We start from the raw sequence: 13,365 nt of genomic DNA on the forward strand, positions 1-13,365 counted from the left end.
ACTGCCCTTTAGAAATAATCATATTACACTCCCACCAATGTTGTATGTGAATGGCAATTTCCCTACATCTTTGCCATTATTCTGGTTAATCTTTGCTAGTCCAAATGTTCTAAAAATGGTAACTCATTATTTACTTTATTTTTATTTCTTTGATTAACGCTGTGACAGAACATCTCTTCATATACTAGTATTTAGGAGCATTTGCATCTTTTTCATTTGTGATGGCCTGATCACGGTCTTGGCCTATTTTCCTGTTGGGTACTCATCTTTTTTCTTACTGATTTGAAAAGGACCATTGTTTATTACACACCATATATTGCAAAGATTTTTTCCTATGTGTCATTTGTCTTTTAATATTGGGGATTTACTTTTTCTGCTAGACAAAAGTATTCATTTATTATGCAGTCAAATTTTATCATTTTTTCTTATGGCTTTTGATTTTGTGGCATATTCAGAAATGGCTTCCATCTAAAGGTGATACAAGTATTCACCCATATTATCTTCTAAGGTATACTTTTTAATAAGTAACACATTCATGTTGTTTAAAAATAAAAATAGCTCTGGCCAGTGTGGCTCAGTTGGTTGGAACATCATCCCACACCAAAGGTCATGGGTTCAATCCCTATGTTTCTCTCTCTCTCTCTCTCTCTCTCTCTCTCTCTCTCTCTCCCTCTCTCTCCCTTACCCTCTCCCTTTCTCTTTCTCTCAAAAATCAATAAAGGAGAAAACAAAAACAAGAGGAAAAAAAGAAAACAATCAATAAAGGCATGTCTGTGAGTGAGGATAAGAGTAAATAAATAAATAAATAAATAAATAAAATAAGAAAACTACACAGTGAAAAATCTTGCTACTACCCCTGTCTTTTTCCATCTCAATTACTGCATGACCCTCCTCTTCTTCTAGAAAATCTACTGTAAACTCATATGAGAATGAGAATAAAAAGGGGCAAATGACATATTAGTATATTTTTAAAATAATTTTGGCCTCATGGATCCCCTGAAAGGGTATCAGAGACATTTAGGGGTTCCCAGAGTATATTTTGGGAATTACTGTGCCAGCCTACTAGCAGGTAGAAGACTTTTCATAAAAACTAGATGAACAGATTAATTTATTAACTAATTATATACTTATTTAGAGATTTATGATTTTTACAACCCTGTCCATGAGGCAGTTTCATAGTATTAATTATTTATAAATTAAGCAAATATAGAAGTTTGGAATAAAGTATATTGGCTCCCAAATCTACTCTACCCAGCTCTAATTCTCCTCCTCATGGAAACCATGGTAGCAGTTTATTATATATACTTCTCTCCGTGTGTGTGTACATGTATATACAGAAGAATACATATTTATATACACATGTGTATTGGGGCTTTAGGTATGCTCCCCCCCCACACACACACAAACACATATAAATAGGTGTGGAGAGCGGCTACAGTGTTTGGACAGGTTCAAGCCTTGGACTAATGAGAGGGCACAGTCTTCTCGTGGCTACGTGCAAGTCCCAGCTTGGAGGGCAGAGCCCTCCCAGCACAATTATAGCCAACAGCTACAGTTAGTTGTAAGCTTGAACCTATGGTCCGAACACGTGGCCCTACATGTCTGAGTGATGTGGGCTTGATAGAGTTCAGGTGCATGTAGTTGAGTAGGATCAAAACCCATGAGAATGTTGTAAACATATTGACCACACCCTTACTTTGCCTCATGGAATCTGGCTATAAAATAAAGACACGGCTTGTAGTCCGTGGCACTGTCTCTCTCCATCCGAGAGGGCAGTGTCCCACCAAGACCCAGCTTTCTTCTCTTGTCTGTCTTTTCTCAATCCTTCACCGCCCCCACTTAGGCTCACGGAACCTGGCTGAGCTGGCGAGGCACATATGCGCCCAATGTGGGGCTGAGTATGCCATGGCCATGCCAGCCCGCCACAAATAGGATTGTGCTAGATAGATATTGTTCTGTATTGTGTTCTTTTTATTTTACAGTCCAAAGATCTCCTTATATTTTTACACATACACATATTTCATTCTTTTTAATAACCATCGAATACAGTAACAACTCTGTGACATGGACATTTTCTTATTTTGAGGGAGGAGGGGAGTAAAACAAATTCATTCTTGTTTTCATGTGGGTGACCAGTGGTACCAACTTCATTCACTAAATGGTACTCCATTTCCTCCTAGTTTGAAATACCACCTATATCTTACATCAGATTTCCATATATGCATAGGTCTGCGCCACATACTATTTCATTAATTGATTTGTTATTTCTGGATGCGATTTTAATTTCCATATCTTTATAATATGTATTGCTATCTTAGAGGGTAAGTCCACCCTTCCTCTAATTTCTCTTTTAAAATTATTTTGACTGTTCTTGTATGTTTACTATTCCATATACCTTATTTCCACAAGAAAATAAAGTATCTTTATTATTGGTAGATCTTCCCTTCCCCCAACTAGTGGGCGGAGTATAACATAACCTGCAACCCAGGAATACCTGAGTGACTAACCAGGTACCTTATATGAACTGTACATTGGACCACCAATCCACACCTGCCAAATACCCTAAGCCCTTGTCCTATATAGACCATGCAGTAAGCCACCAATCAGTGTGCGCCGAGTACACTAAGCCCCCCACCCCTTCCCATTTCGCCCCTCAAAAGGCGTGCCCACCCCTGCACGTGCTGCTGTCCTCCCCTCTAATAAAGCCTGTAGTCCTGGTTTTCGGCCTCTGTCTGATTTTTCACCTTATGTCCTTAGTCTGTGTCATGACCATTAATTCTATTTTTTGTTTATACCTCTATTTTTCTCAGTCTTATTTTTATCATAGTTAATTGTATAATAATTGTATTTCTTTCCCCAGTGAAGTGTGGGTTTACCAAGGACAGTGTTTGTGTTCACTGCTCTTTGTCACCTGGTGCCAAGAATACAAACCAGAGCCTTGGGATGACATGAAGGGGAGAGAAAAAGTTGATTTTGGTGAGAAAGAGGGTGAGCTATATTAAGACAGGGCTCCACTTTTTAGCTGGAACCACTATCTTCCAGTAATTCATCAAAATGACTAACACAAAGGGAAAGAGGAGAGGTACCCACTATATGTTCTTTAGGCCTTTTAGAAAACATGGAGTTGTTTCTTTGGCCACATATTTGCGAATCTACAAGAAAGGTGACATTGTGGACATCAAGGGAATGGGCACTGCTCAAAAAGGAATGCTCTACAATGTTACCAAGGCAAAACTGGAAGAGTCTACAGTGTCACCCAGCATGGGGTGGGCATTGTTGTAAACAAACAAGTTACAGGCCAGCTTCTTCCCAAGAGAATTAATGTACAGACTGAGCATATTAAGCACTCTAAGAGCCCAGATAGCTTCCTGAAACGCGTGAAGGAAAATGATCACAAAAAGAAGGAAACCAAAGAGAAATTGCCTGGGTTCAACTGAAGCATCTGCCTCCTCCACTCAGAGAAACACACTTTGTGAGAACCAATGGAAAGGAGGCTGAGCTGCTGGAACCAATTCCCTAGAATTCATGGCATGGTAAGTGTTCAAAAACACGAAAGACCTCTAGCCCTGGCTGGGTAGCACAGTTGGATTGTCCTGATACACCAAGGTTGTGAGTTTGATACTCAGAGCACATAAAAATCAACCAATGAATGCATAAATTAGTGGAACCAAAATTGATGTTTTTCTCACTCTCTCCCTTCCTCTCTCTCTACAACCAAGCAATAAAAATTTGACAAAAATCAAAGACTGTTACAAAGTGACTGGATGCCAGAAGAAGTATTTATTTTATATATTTTGGTCACTTAAATTATATAAGCAATCATCAGCCTCCTAGGAAAGATTAATTTATACTGAGGCCAGTCATCCCTGCGTTCCAGGAAATCTAATGCAATTTTGCTTTTAGTCATGCAAATACAGAGTAAAGAGCTTTTTGGAATGGAGTTGAGGCCCTCAAGCTAAAATGCTCTTTGTAATTCTAAAACAGTTGTCTTGATGCTGGGCAGTATCATGTATCTGAATTTTGTCTTTCCTTAATACTCTCACTTAGAGAAATGTTTGTTTCATAGATTGTGTATGCTCATATTACTTTGTACTCAATATCCTCTTTTAAAAAAAGTTACACACACACACCTTTATCACTAAGTGAAAGCTAAACAGAAAAGTACTTAAAAACAGACAGAGGAATCCCTCTCTCCTAAAGCACATGAAAACACACATAATACAAATGTCAAACATAGCACACAATTCAGATTTGTTCTACATGATATTTTTACTAAAAGAGAATTCAAGTGAATTGGTGAGTGGGTCTTTTTCTCTCCCTTCCTCTCTGAACTCAATAAAATCATATTGATTTGAGTTGTCAGAAAAGTGGCATTGTGTTAAAAAATTGTAAATTTTAACTATGGGTTAAGAATGAAAAATAAAAAAAGATTTAGCCTGATGTGTTGAAAGTTCATTATGAAATCTCCAATCATTTACTAGTAATAAATGTTAAATGTTCCATCCAAGTCTTAGCTATCACCATTGGGAATGGAATGAAGTGTGCATGCCCATGCTTGGGAAGCAAGCAACAGGACAAAAGGGGCGTTTACTTATAACCTCTGAGATCAGAAGGTAATGAGACATCCTAAAAGCTTCTAAAGAGAAAACCAACGAACAGGTCATGTATAGTGTACTAAGTGTCAGAACAGAATCAAATTTCTCCAGAGCTACAATGGGAGAAAACCTTCAGAATTATGAGGAAAAATTATTACCCATTGTCAAAATGTTTCTTTATTATTCATTTGAATTTTATTTTTTTTAAAGTACTTTTTTTTTTTTTTAATATATTTTATTGACTTTTTACAGAGAGGAAGGGAGAGAGATAGAGAGTTGGAAACATCGATCAGCTGCCTCCTGCACATCTCCCACTGGGGATGTGCCTGCAACCCAGGTACATGCCCTTGACCGGAATCGAACCTGGGACCCTTCAATCCGCAGGCCAACGCTCTATCCACTGAGCCAAACCGGTTTCGGCTATTCATTTGAATTTTTAAAAGATAACATTCCCATTCCGCTGAACACCTGACACTAATACAAAATCATATTGAATATAAACTGTAATTGAAAAAAATTTTTAAAGTTTAAAGCTGCTACAGAATTAAAGGAAAAGATAACATTGGTTTATGGCTTTATGATTATAAGTATTCTTGATTCCTCTCCAGTCTAAAAAGTAATCTCTTAGGAACACTGTTTCTTCCTTTTTTTTTAAAATGTTATAATCATAGCAAAGTGTACATACTTTAATGCCTCACTGCTTAGAAAGTTGAGGTCTTTCTAGACTAGCCCTGTCCCTCTCATAGCTGCTCCCCAAGAAGAATTTATTCTTCTTTGCAGAACTCCAGTGTCACTTACTTTGTATTATGATTTGTCTCCTCATTAGCTTGTGAGCATCAGAAGCTCAGTTTAATCATCTTACAACACCCACTTGCCTGCACAGGACCTTGAACATGGTAGGTGCTCAGTAGCTATGTGTTGAATGTCGCTACACCTTGAGTAATCTTACATCTTTGACAATCTTTCTAAAAACTTTTCCATTATTTCAGATTGCCTCCCCAACACCACTCCTAATTCAAAGCCAAAGGAGGAAAAGTTGTTTCAAAACCATGATTTTCTATAATTTGTTGCACAGGAAAAAAAAATTTATGTTGAAATCATGAGGTCCAATTACACTTCAATCCCAAGAATATTCCCTTTTTTCATTTAAGTATCAATCATTAAGAGAAATAACCATTTATTACACTGAATTCATTATTCATTGCTCATAAATATTTGAGTTGAATCACTCCAGATGAGATTTGGTAGTAAAATATGAAATTTGAAGTTTTGCTTCCTACTGGAATAGTTGAATTCAGAACTTTTGAAAGCATCAAGTATAGTACTTCTTGCCCACCCCGCCTCCACCCAAATTGTACAATGAATGAATTCAGTTTTTCCCTTACACTGGTGAATATCCATTCCTTGGAAATGGAAATCAATATCCATTTAGCTCCTCTAAAAACCAGTAGTTGCTGCCTCCTATTTCTTTCTTTCCTCCCTCCTCTCCCCCCAAAACAAGCAAAAGTTTATTTAGAAAGTCACAGAGATAGAAGTGAGCTTTGGAAGAAGTGAGCCAGCTGGGCTGTGTGGGCTCAGGAAACACGTTACAGAGACAAAAGAAGGGCCTTGGAGCTTAGGAAAAAGAAAGGCAAAGAAAATACACCTGGGGAAAAGAGATGTGAAAGGTGCTGGCCTGCGAGAAAGAGAGAGAGAGAGAGAGAGAGAGAGAGAGAGAGAGAGAGAGAGAGAGAGAGAGTGAGAGAGGAAAGAATGAAGTAGGAAGAGGCACTGGCGCTCTCAAGAGAGAACGAGCCTGCTCCTATTTATTTGTATAGAAGCATAATATTATAAAATTATTAGTATATTGACTGCTGACTGGCAGGAGTATAAATCAGTTCAATTTAAATATGTAGCAAAACCTTAATTACATTTGACCCAAAAATTCTACTTCTAGGATTTTATTTAATGAAAACTAGCATGCATGAATTTAAAAAATTGCATATGTACAGTTTTTAAAAATCATAGCAATAGTTATAATAGCCAAAAATGTAGAAACAACCCATAAGCCAGTACTGAATTTGCTTAAATAGTGTTATAACTATGCAATGAAATGCAATGTAGCCATTAAAAATTCTCTTGTCAGGAAAAAAAAAAAAAGGAAAATGTTTCGTATAAATAGGTGAAAAACTCAATTACAAAAGAATGGAAGAGGAAGTGTTAGAGATGGTCTATGCTTCCTGGGTTTTTGTCTTGCTTATAGGAATGAATTCAAACAAGAAACAGTACTAAGTAGCAGCAAAGCTTGCAAGAGTTTAGTTGCAAGAAAAGAAAATACACTCAGATATAGTTTGAGTGAGCAAGTAGCCTAGCTGGTGGAAGGTGAACCAAGTGCCCTGCTTGTTTTGGCATTTGAAATTTTATTCCCTGGAGTTGGGTGGTGCAAAAATACCTTCTCAGGTTTCAAGGCTGCCCCACCTGGATGTTAAGCTATGTTAGACCACATCCTGCAGGAGGTTTCAAGTCTCCCCTTTCTTCACTCGAGTCTGCTAACTTTTGGTTAACTCATATTTGTCATGTCTCCCATATCTTCCCCTTGAACTTAGACATCAATCTGACTCATGTCTGTCCAGCTCTCTACTCTAACAGAAGGAAGGACCTGGAAGTCTATATACCAAAACGTTTCAGTGGTCCTTTCCTGAGTAATAAATAGCACAGGTGATTTTTATTTTTTATGTCTTTTTCTGCTTTGCCAGGATTGGAGACAATAACAAGTTTTTCTTTTATTAAATTAAGCAACAGATTTTAATAAAAAGTCAAAGCAACCCAGAATCAATCCTAATATAAACTATGGACTTTAGGTGATCATGATGTGTCAATGTAGGTTCATCATTTGTAACAAATGCATCCCTCTGGTGGGGATGTTGATAACAAGGGAAGCTGTGCATGTGGGAGTAGGGAGTGTAAAGGAAATCTCTGTACTTTCTGTTCAATTTTGCCATGAACCTAAAACTGCTCAAAAAAACAAACTCTATTAAAATAAACATAGACAGACAGATAGATAGATAGATAGATAGATAGATAGATAGATAGATAAGAAAAAGGAGGGAGATGGAATTCAAAGCATTAATTAGTACTGGTGTTGGGCAAAGTAATAGGTTCAGTAACTAATCTCTAGATTTTGTTAATCATCTTTATCCTGCTTCTTTCTTCTTACTCTTGCATGAAATCTTCATTATAATATTGGAACTATGCCTAATTATAAGTAGTTCACATTTATAGAGCTCATTAATTTATAAAACATTTTACTATGTAAGAGAAATACAATTGTCTCAAATTTGAGGAAAAAAAAGTGGTTTAGAGTAGAAATTTTTTAAATCTTTTTTGCTGTTGAGAGTATTACCCTCATCCATCTGGAGCCACCCCACCTCTCAGGTTTTCACCACCCTATTGTCTGTGTCCATGAGTAATGCATATATGTATCTAAGTTCTTTGGTTAATCTCTTCCTGCCCCACCTTCCACTTTTCCCTAAGATTCATCAGTCTAGTCCATGTTTCCGTGCCTCAAGTTCCATTTTATTCATCAGTCTATTTTGTGCATTAGATTCCTTGTATCTTTATTTTGACTTTTATATTCAATTGTTGATAGATGCTTTTGTTGTTCATATTTTTTTCTTCTTGTTAGTCCTCACCTGAGGGTATTTTTATCCCACTGATTTTTAGAGAGTGGAGGGAGGGGAAGAGACAGAGAAAGAGAGAAACATCCATGTGAGAGAAACACATCACTTGGTTGCCTTATGCACATGCCTTGTTCATATTTTTAAACAGGGCTTCTTTTTTCTTTTTTTTTTTTTCTTCTTCTTAATGAAGACCCTTCAACATTTCATATAATAATAGCTTGGTGGTGTCGAACCGGTTTGGCTCAGTGAATAGAGCGTTGGCCTGCGGACTCAAGGGTCCCGGGTTTGATTCTGGTCAGGGGCATGTGCCTTGGTTGTGGGCACATCCCCAGTGGGAGGTGTGCAGGAGGCAGCTGATCGATGTTTCTCGCTCATCGATGTTCCTAACTCTCTATCCCTCTCCCTTCTTCTCTGTGGAAAATCAATAAAATATATATATAAAAAATAATAGCTTGGTGGTGATGAACTCCTTTAGCTTTTTCTGGGAGGCTCTTTATCTGATCTTTAATTCTAAATGATAGCTTTGCTGGGTAATCTTGGTTGTAGGTCCTTGCTTTTCATCACTTTGAATATTTCTTGCCACTCCCTTCTGGCCTGCAAAGTTGCTGTAGAGGAATCAGCTGACAGTTGTATGGGCATTCCCTTGTAGGTAACAAACTGGTTTTAAGATTCTTTCTTAGTCTTTAACCTTTGGCATTTTAGTTATGATGTGTCTTGGTGTGGACTTCTTTGGGTTCATCTTGTTTGGGACTCTCTGTGCTTCCTGGACTTGTATGTCTATTTCTATTACCAGGTAGAGGAAGTTTTCTGTCGTTATTTCTTCAAATAGGTTTTCAATTTCTTGCTCCTTCTGGCACTCCCATGATGCGAATGTTGGTATATTTGAAGTTGTCCCAAAGGCTTCTTAAACTATCTTCATAATTTTGGATTTTTTTTCTTTTTGATCTTCTGATTGGGTGTGTTTTCTTTCCTCATATTCCAAATCACTGATTTGATTCTAGTATCCTCTACTCTACTGTTTATTCTCTGTAAATTATTCTTCATTGCAGTTAGTGTATCCTTCATTTCTAACTGGTCCTTTTTCATGACTTTAATGGTTTCACTAAGTTCCATGAAATCCTCACTAACTTCCTTGACATCTCACTAAGTTTCTTGAAGCTTTCATTAAGTTCCTTGAGCACCCTTATAACCATTGTTTTGAACTCTGCATCTATTAGTTTGCTTGCTTTCATTTTATTTAGTTCTTTTTCTGGAGATTTCTTCTGTTCTTTAATTTGTGATATGTTTATTTGTCTCTGCATTTGGGCTGCTTCCCTGTGCTTGTTTCTATTTATTAGGTAGAGCTGCTATGTCTCCCAGAATTGGTAGAGTGGTCTTTTGTCGTAGGTGTCTTATAGGGCCTAATGGCTCAGCATTCCCATTCACTTAAGCTGGGCACTCTAGGCGTATCCCGGTGTGGGTTTTTTGCACTGTCCTGTTGTAGTGGAGCCTTGATTGCTGTTGGCCTCACTGGGAGGAATTGATTCCCAGGCCAATTGGCTGTGAGGACCAGCTGTGACTACAGTGAAAGAGCTGCTGAGCAGAAGCTGACCCTATGGAGCAGGGGCTTTGGTGTTCACCAAATCTGCCCCTTGAGTGTGTCACTTGTGGATATGGTAGAGTTGTAATCTGGTGTGGTTTGAAGCTGTCCACTGGGTGCTCTGGGGCTCCTGTGAGGGATAAAGTCAGCCATTGCCTGTGCCCTGCCTAGAGCCACATGGCATGAGCTACAGAACAATCTGAAGATAGTTGCTACTTGTGTGAGGCTTGGAAGTGCCCAGGAGAGGCCAAGCTCTAAACCTTAGCAAGCTGCTGCTAGTGCTAGTCCTGGGACCACTTATTGAGAAATATGGGACACACTGAGTTCAGCTGCTGCTGGTTTGAGAGCTATTAGGAAAATCTGAAGCCTGAGCCAGAACAGGCCATTCATATGGAAAAGCTATAGCAAATAGCTTTGGTGGGGCTGGAAATTGGGTGGGGCAGGATCTCTGGGAATCACCAGGGTGGGGTGAACAATGTGGGCCAGGTTGATGGAGACTCAGATATAGTGCCTGCCAGTCGGCTCTGTGTGGGGGAAGGTCCCAGAACTTTTGTCTGGGAGAAAGCTGCCCAGAGTTCTTGCCCAGATGCCAGACAATTTAGTTCCTTCCTGTATATCCCTGGATCTTTCAGGTTGTTGCCCTAGAGCTGGAGCTCAGAAGGAGTGAGTTCAAGTAAGTTCATGTGTGGGCCCTTTAAGAGGAACTTCCTGGGACTCCAGCAGACTCCGTGCCACTCAGCCACAATCCCCACTGCTTTTTTCAGCCCAAAGTTATCAGGACTTTTCTTCCCAGCACTAAAACCCTGGGATGGGGGTCTGGTGTGGGACTGGGAGCCCTTGCTTCTTATGGGAGGCCTACTCAGTCAAGATATCCCTCATGATAAAATAACACACCACACATGGGTATTGGGCAAGCCCGTTCCATGCCTTCTCCCCTCCCACCAATCTCAATGTGGTTTCTTCTTTAATTCTCTAGTTGCAGGGCTTATATTCAGCTGGATTTCAGGCAGTTTTCAATGTTGGTAATTCTACATTTTAGTTGTAATTTTGATGTGCTTGTGAGTACCTATATTTACCTACACTGCCATCTTGGTTCCTTCTAGAAGTTTCTTTTGTTTTAATAATTAAATCACCTTCTGGGAAGGATCTAGCATTTCTGAGAAAATGTTTTGAGCAATTTTTTGGTAGACTTAGATGAGACTAAGAGCCTCTTTAGGCCATGACTCCTTGGAGAAATGACTATCTCATATTTGAGGCAGGAAATATATAAAATGATTCTGAAATATCTTGTCTTAGAAAGAAACAAAATTATGAAAGATGACTGTGGTCACATTGAAAGGATTCAGTGAGAAGGCTAAAAGGATAATTCCAATGTAACCCTGATATTTGAGGGGTAGGGAGGCTAGCAATCTGAATCTGTGCCAGCAAGCCCAGTGTATATTCTTGATACCCTATAATTAAGTCACTGCCTTTTTCCCAGAAACTGGTCTTGTAAGACCTATTACCTAAATACAGAGGCCATAAACTATGAACAAGTGCACAGCCCCAGGGGGGTGGGGGATTATTAGTGCTGGTGCCAGGCCAGACCATTAGATATGGTTTCAAGACCCCCAACACCTGGGGCCTTTTTTGCAAAGCCTGTGAAAGGACCGGAAGCATAATCCATATTTGAGGGACAAAGACACCAGAAAGATATAAAGGAGAAGCTCCCTGCATATTACTTTGCTCAGATTTGGGAAGTTATTCCGCTGAGTCCGCTGGTGTGATAAACTGTATAACTCCATTTCTCTAAAGTGTTGCTTAGTTTTTCTCTGGTCTTCTGCAACATCAGTAACCAACTTGAAGGGACTGTCATTGACCAAAGTGATAATGTGGACACCAAGAATAATGATAACCATAGTGAATTAAACATATCACATGTGTGAAAATTCAAGTATCCATATATAGTCAACATAAAACTACATTGATTGTCACTGAAGGATGCCAGAGAACCAACTTATTTGCCCACTAACAAAAAGAACTGTACCTCAGGAAAATCATGTGGGAAAATTCTTGCTTACAAAAGAATTCTAGATTATAAATATAAAAGAATTGATAAAATTGCAACATCACCACACATTCCTTAGTAAAATAATAAAATTTAAGAAATGCCTGATTGGCATGGCTCAGTGGTTGAGCGTTGACCTATGAACCAGGAGGTCATGGTTCAAAACCTGGTCAAGGCACATGCCTGGGTTTCATGCTCAATCCCCAGTGTGGGGCACGTAGGAGGCAGCTGATCAATGATTCTCTCTCATCTTTGGTGTTTTTATCTCTTACTCCCTCTCCTTTCCTTTGTGAAATAAATAAAAACATTTTTTTTAAAAAAAAAAAAAAAAAGGAAAGAAGAAAAATGATCAGCAATGGCTGCTAAAACCATTAGGTGAAAAGTTGGCGGGAAACTTTATAATGAATGGATGAGGCCAATGGTACAGAAACCAAAGATCAATCTTACCATCAAAAAAAGAGCATTAGCCGAAACCGGTTTGGCTCAGTGGATAGAGCGTCGGCCTGCGGACTGAAGGGTCCCAGGTCCAATTCCGGTCAAGGGCATGTACCTTGGTTGCGGGCATATCCCCAGTGGGAGATGTGCAGAAGGCAGCTGATCGATGTTTCTCTCTCATCAATGTTTCTAACTCTCTATCCCTCTCTTCCTCTCTGTAAAAAATCAATAAAATATATTTAAAAAATAAAAAAATAAAAACTTAAAAAAAAAGAGCATTAGTTATTATAAGCCTCTTGATGCTCAAAGTCCCTTTCCTTTGTCTTGTTGCTTAGAGACATATACAATACCACAATAAAGTATTTTTTTTGGAGGGGGGGGGATGGTGGTGGTGGGAATCAGACTTGAATCTGATTAAGCCCCTAGATCTCACTACCAGTTTATGGGAAATTCAGAAAAGTGAAGAACACGGAGACGGGGAGAGAACATGGAAATGCAATTGACAAAATCCAGAAAATGGGAAATTCTATACAAATACAAATAAACTGGGTGTTCCAACATCAACAACAAAATGAGGGAAAGAGGGAGGGAGAGAGAGAAAGAGAGCGAGAGAGAAACTATAGGTTAAAGCAGACTTAAGAAATATATCAAACAAATGTAATGGGAAGACCTTGTTTCTAGCCTATAGAACAAAACAATTGTAAAAAACAAAAATTTATGAGATGATTGAGGAAGTTTGGAAACTGACTAGATATTATATGAGTTAATAATATTAAGGAAGAATACTTTGAGCAAGAAGATGTGTTAGAAGTTCATCTTAAGGGATATCTTAGGAGGGATATGAAGTTTCTATAAGGGATGAAAATTTTTCTTTATTCTCATAAATTTCCATCTGGTTTGCAAAATGAACTGACAGACAGATTAAAAGGAGAAAAGGCATATAAATTCATTTGATGTTTAAAAGTTTTAAGTAGCATGAGGAGACTTCATAGAGAGAAGAAACTCCCCTCCCCTGCACCCACCAACCCCTCACCGTTCGCAAAAAAAAAA

The 13,365-nt window shown here is 38.6% G+C and overlaps 1 pseudogene; it reads left to right on the plus strand.

Annotated features, from left to right (window-relative positions):
* Positions 1-3,054: 3,054 nt before the first annotated feature.
* LOC118665837 lies at positions 3,055-3,520 on the plus strand (annotated as a pseudogene).
* The last annotated feature ends 9,845 nt before the right edge of the window (positions 3,521-13,365 follow it).

Source organism: Myotis myotis, unplaced genomic scaffold (genome assembly GCF_014108235.1).
Source record: "Myotis myotis isolate mMyoMyo1 unplaced genomic scaffold, mMyoMyo1.p scaffold_m19_p_11, whole genome shotgun sequence".
Classification (NCBI taxonomy): Eukaryota; Metazoa; Chordata; class Mammalia; order Chiroptera; family Vespertilionidae; genus Myotis; species Myotis myotis.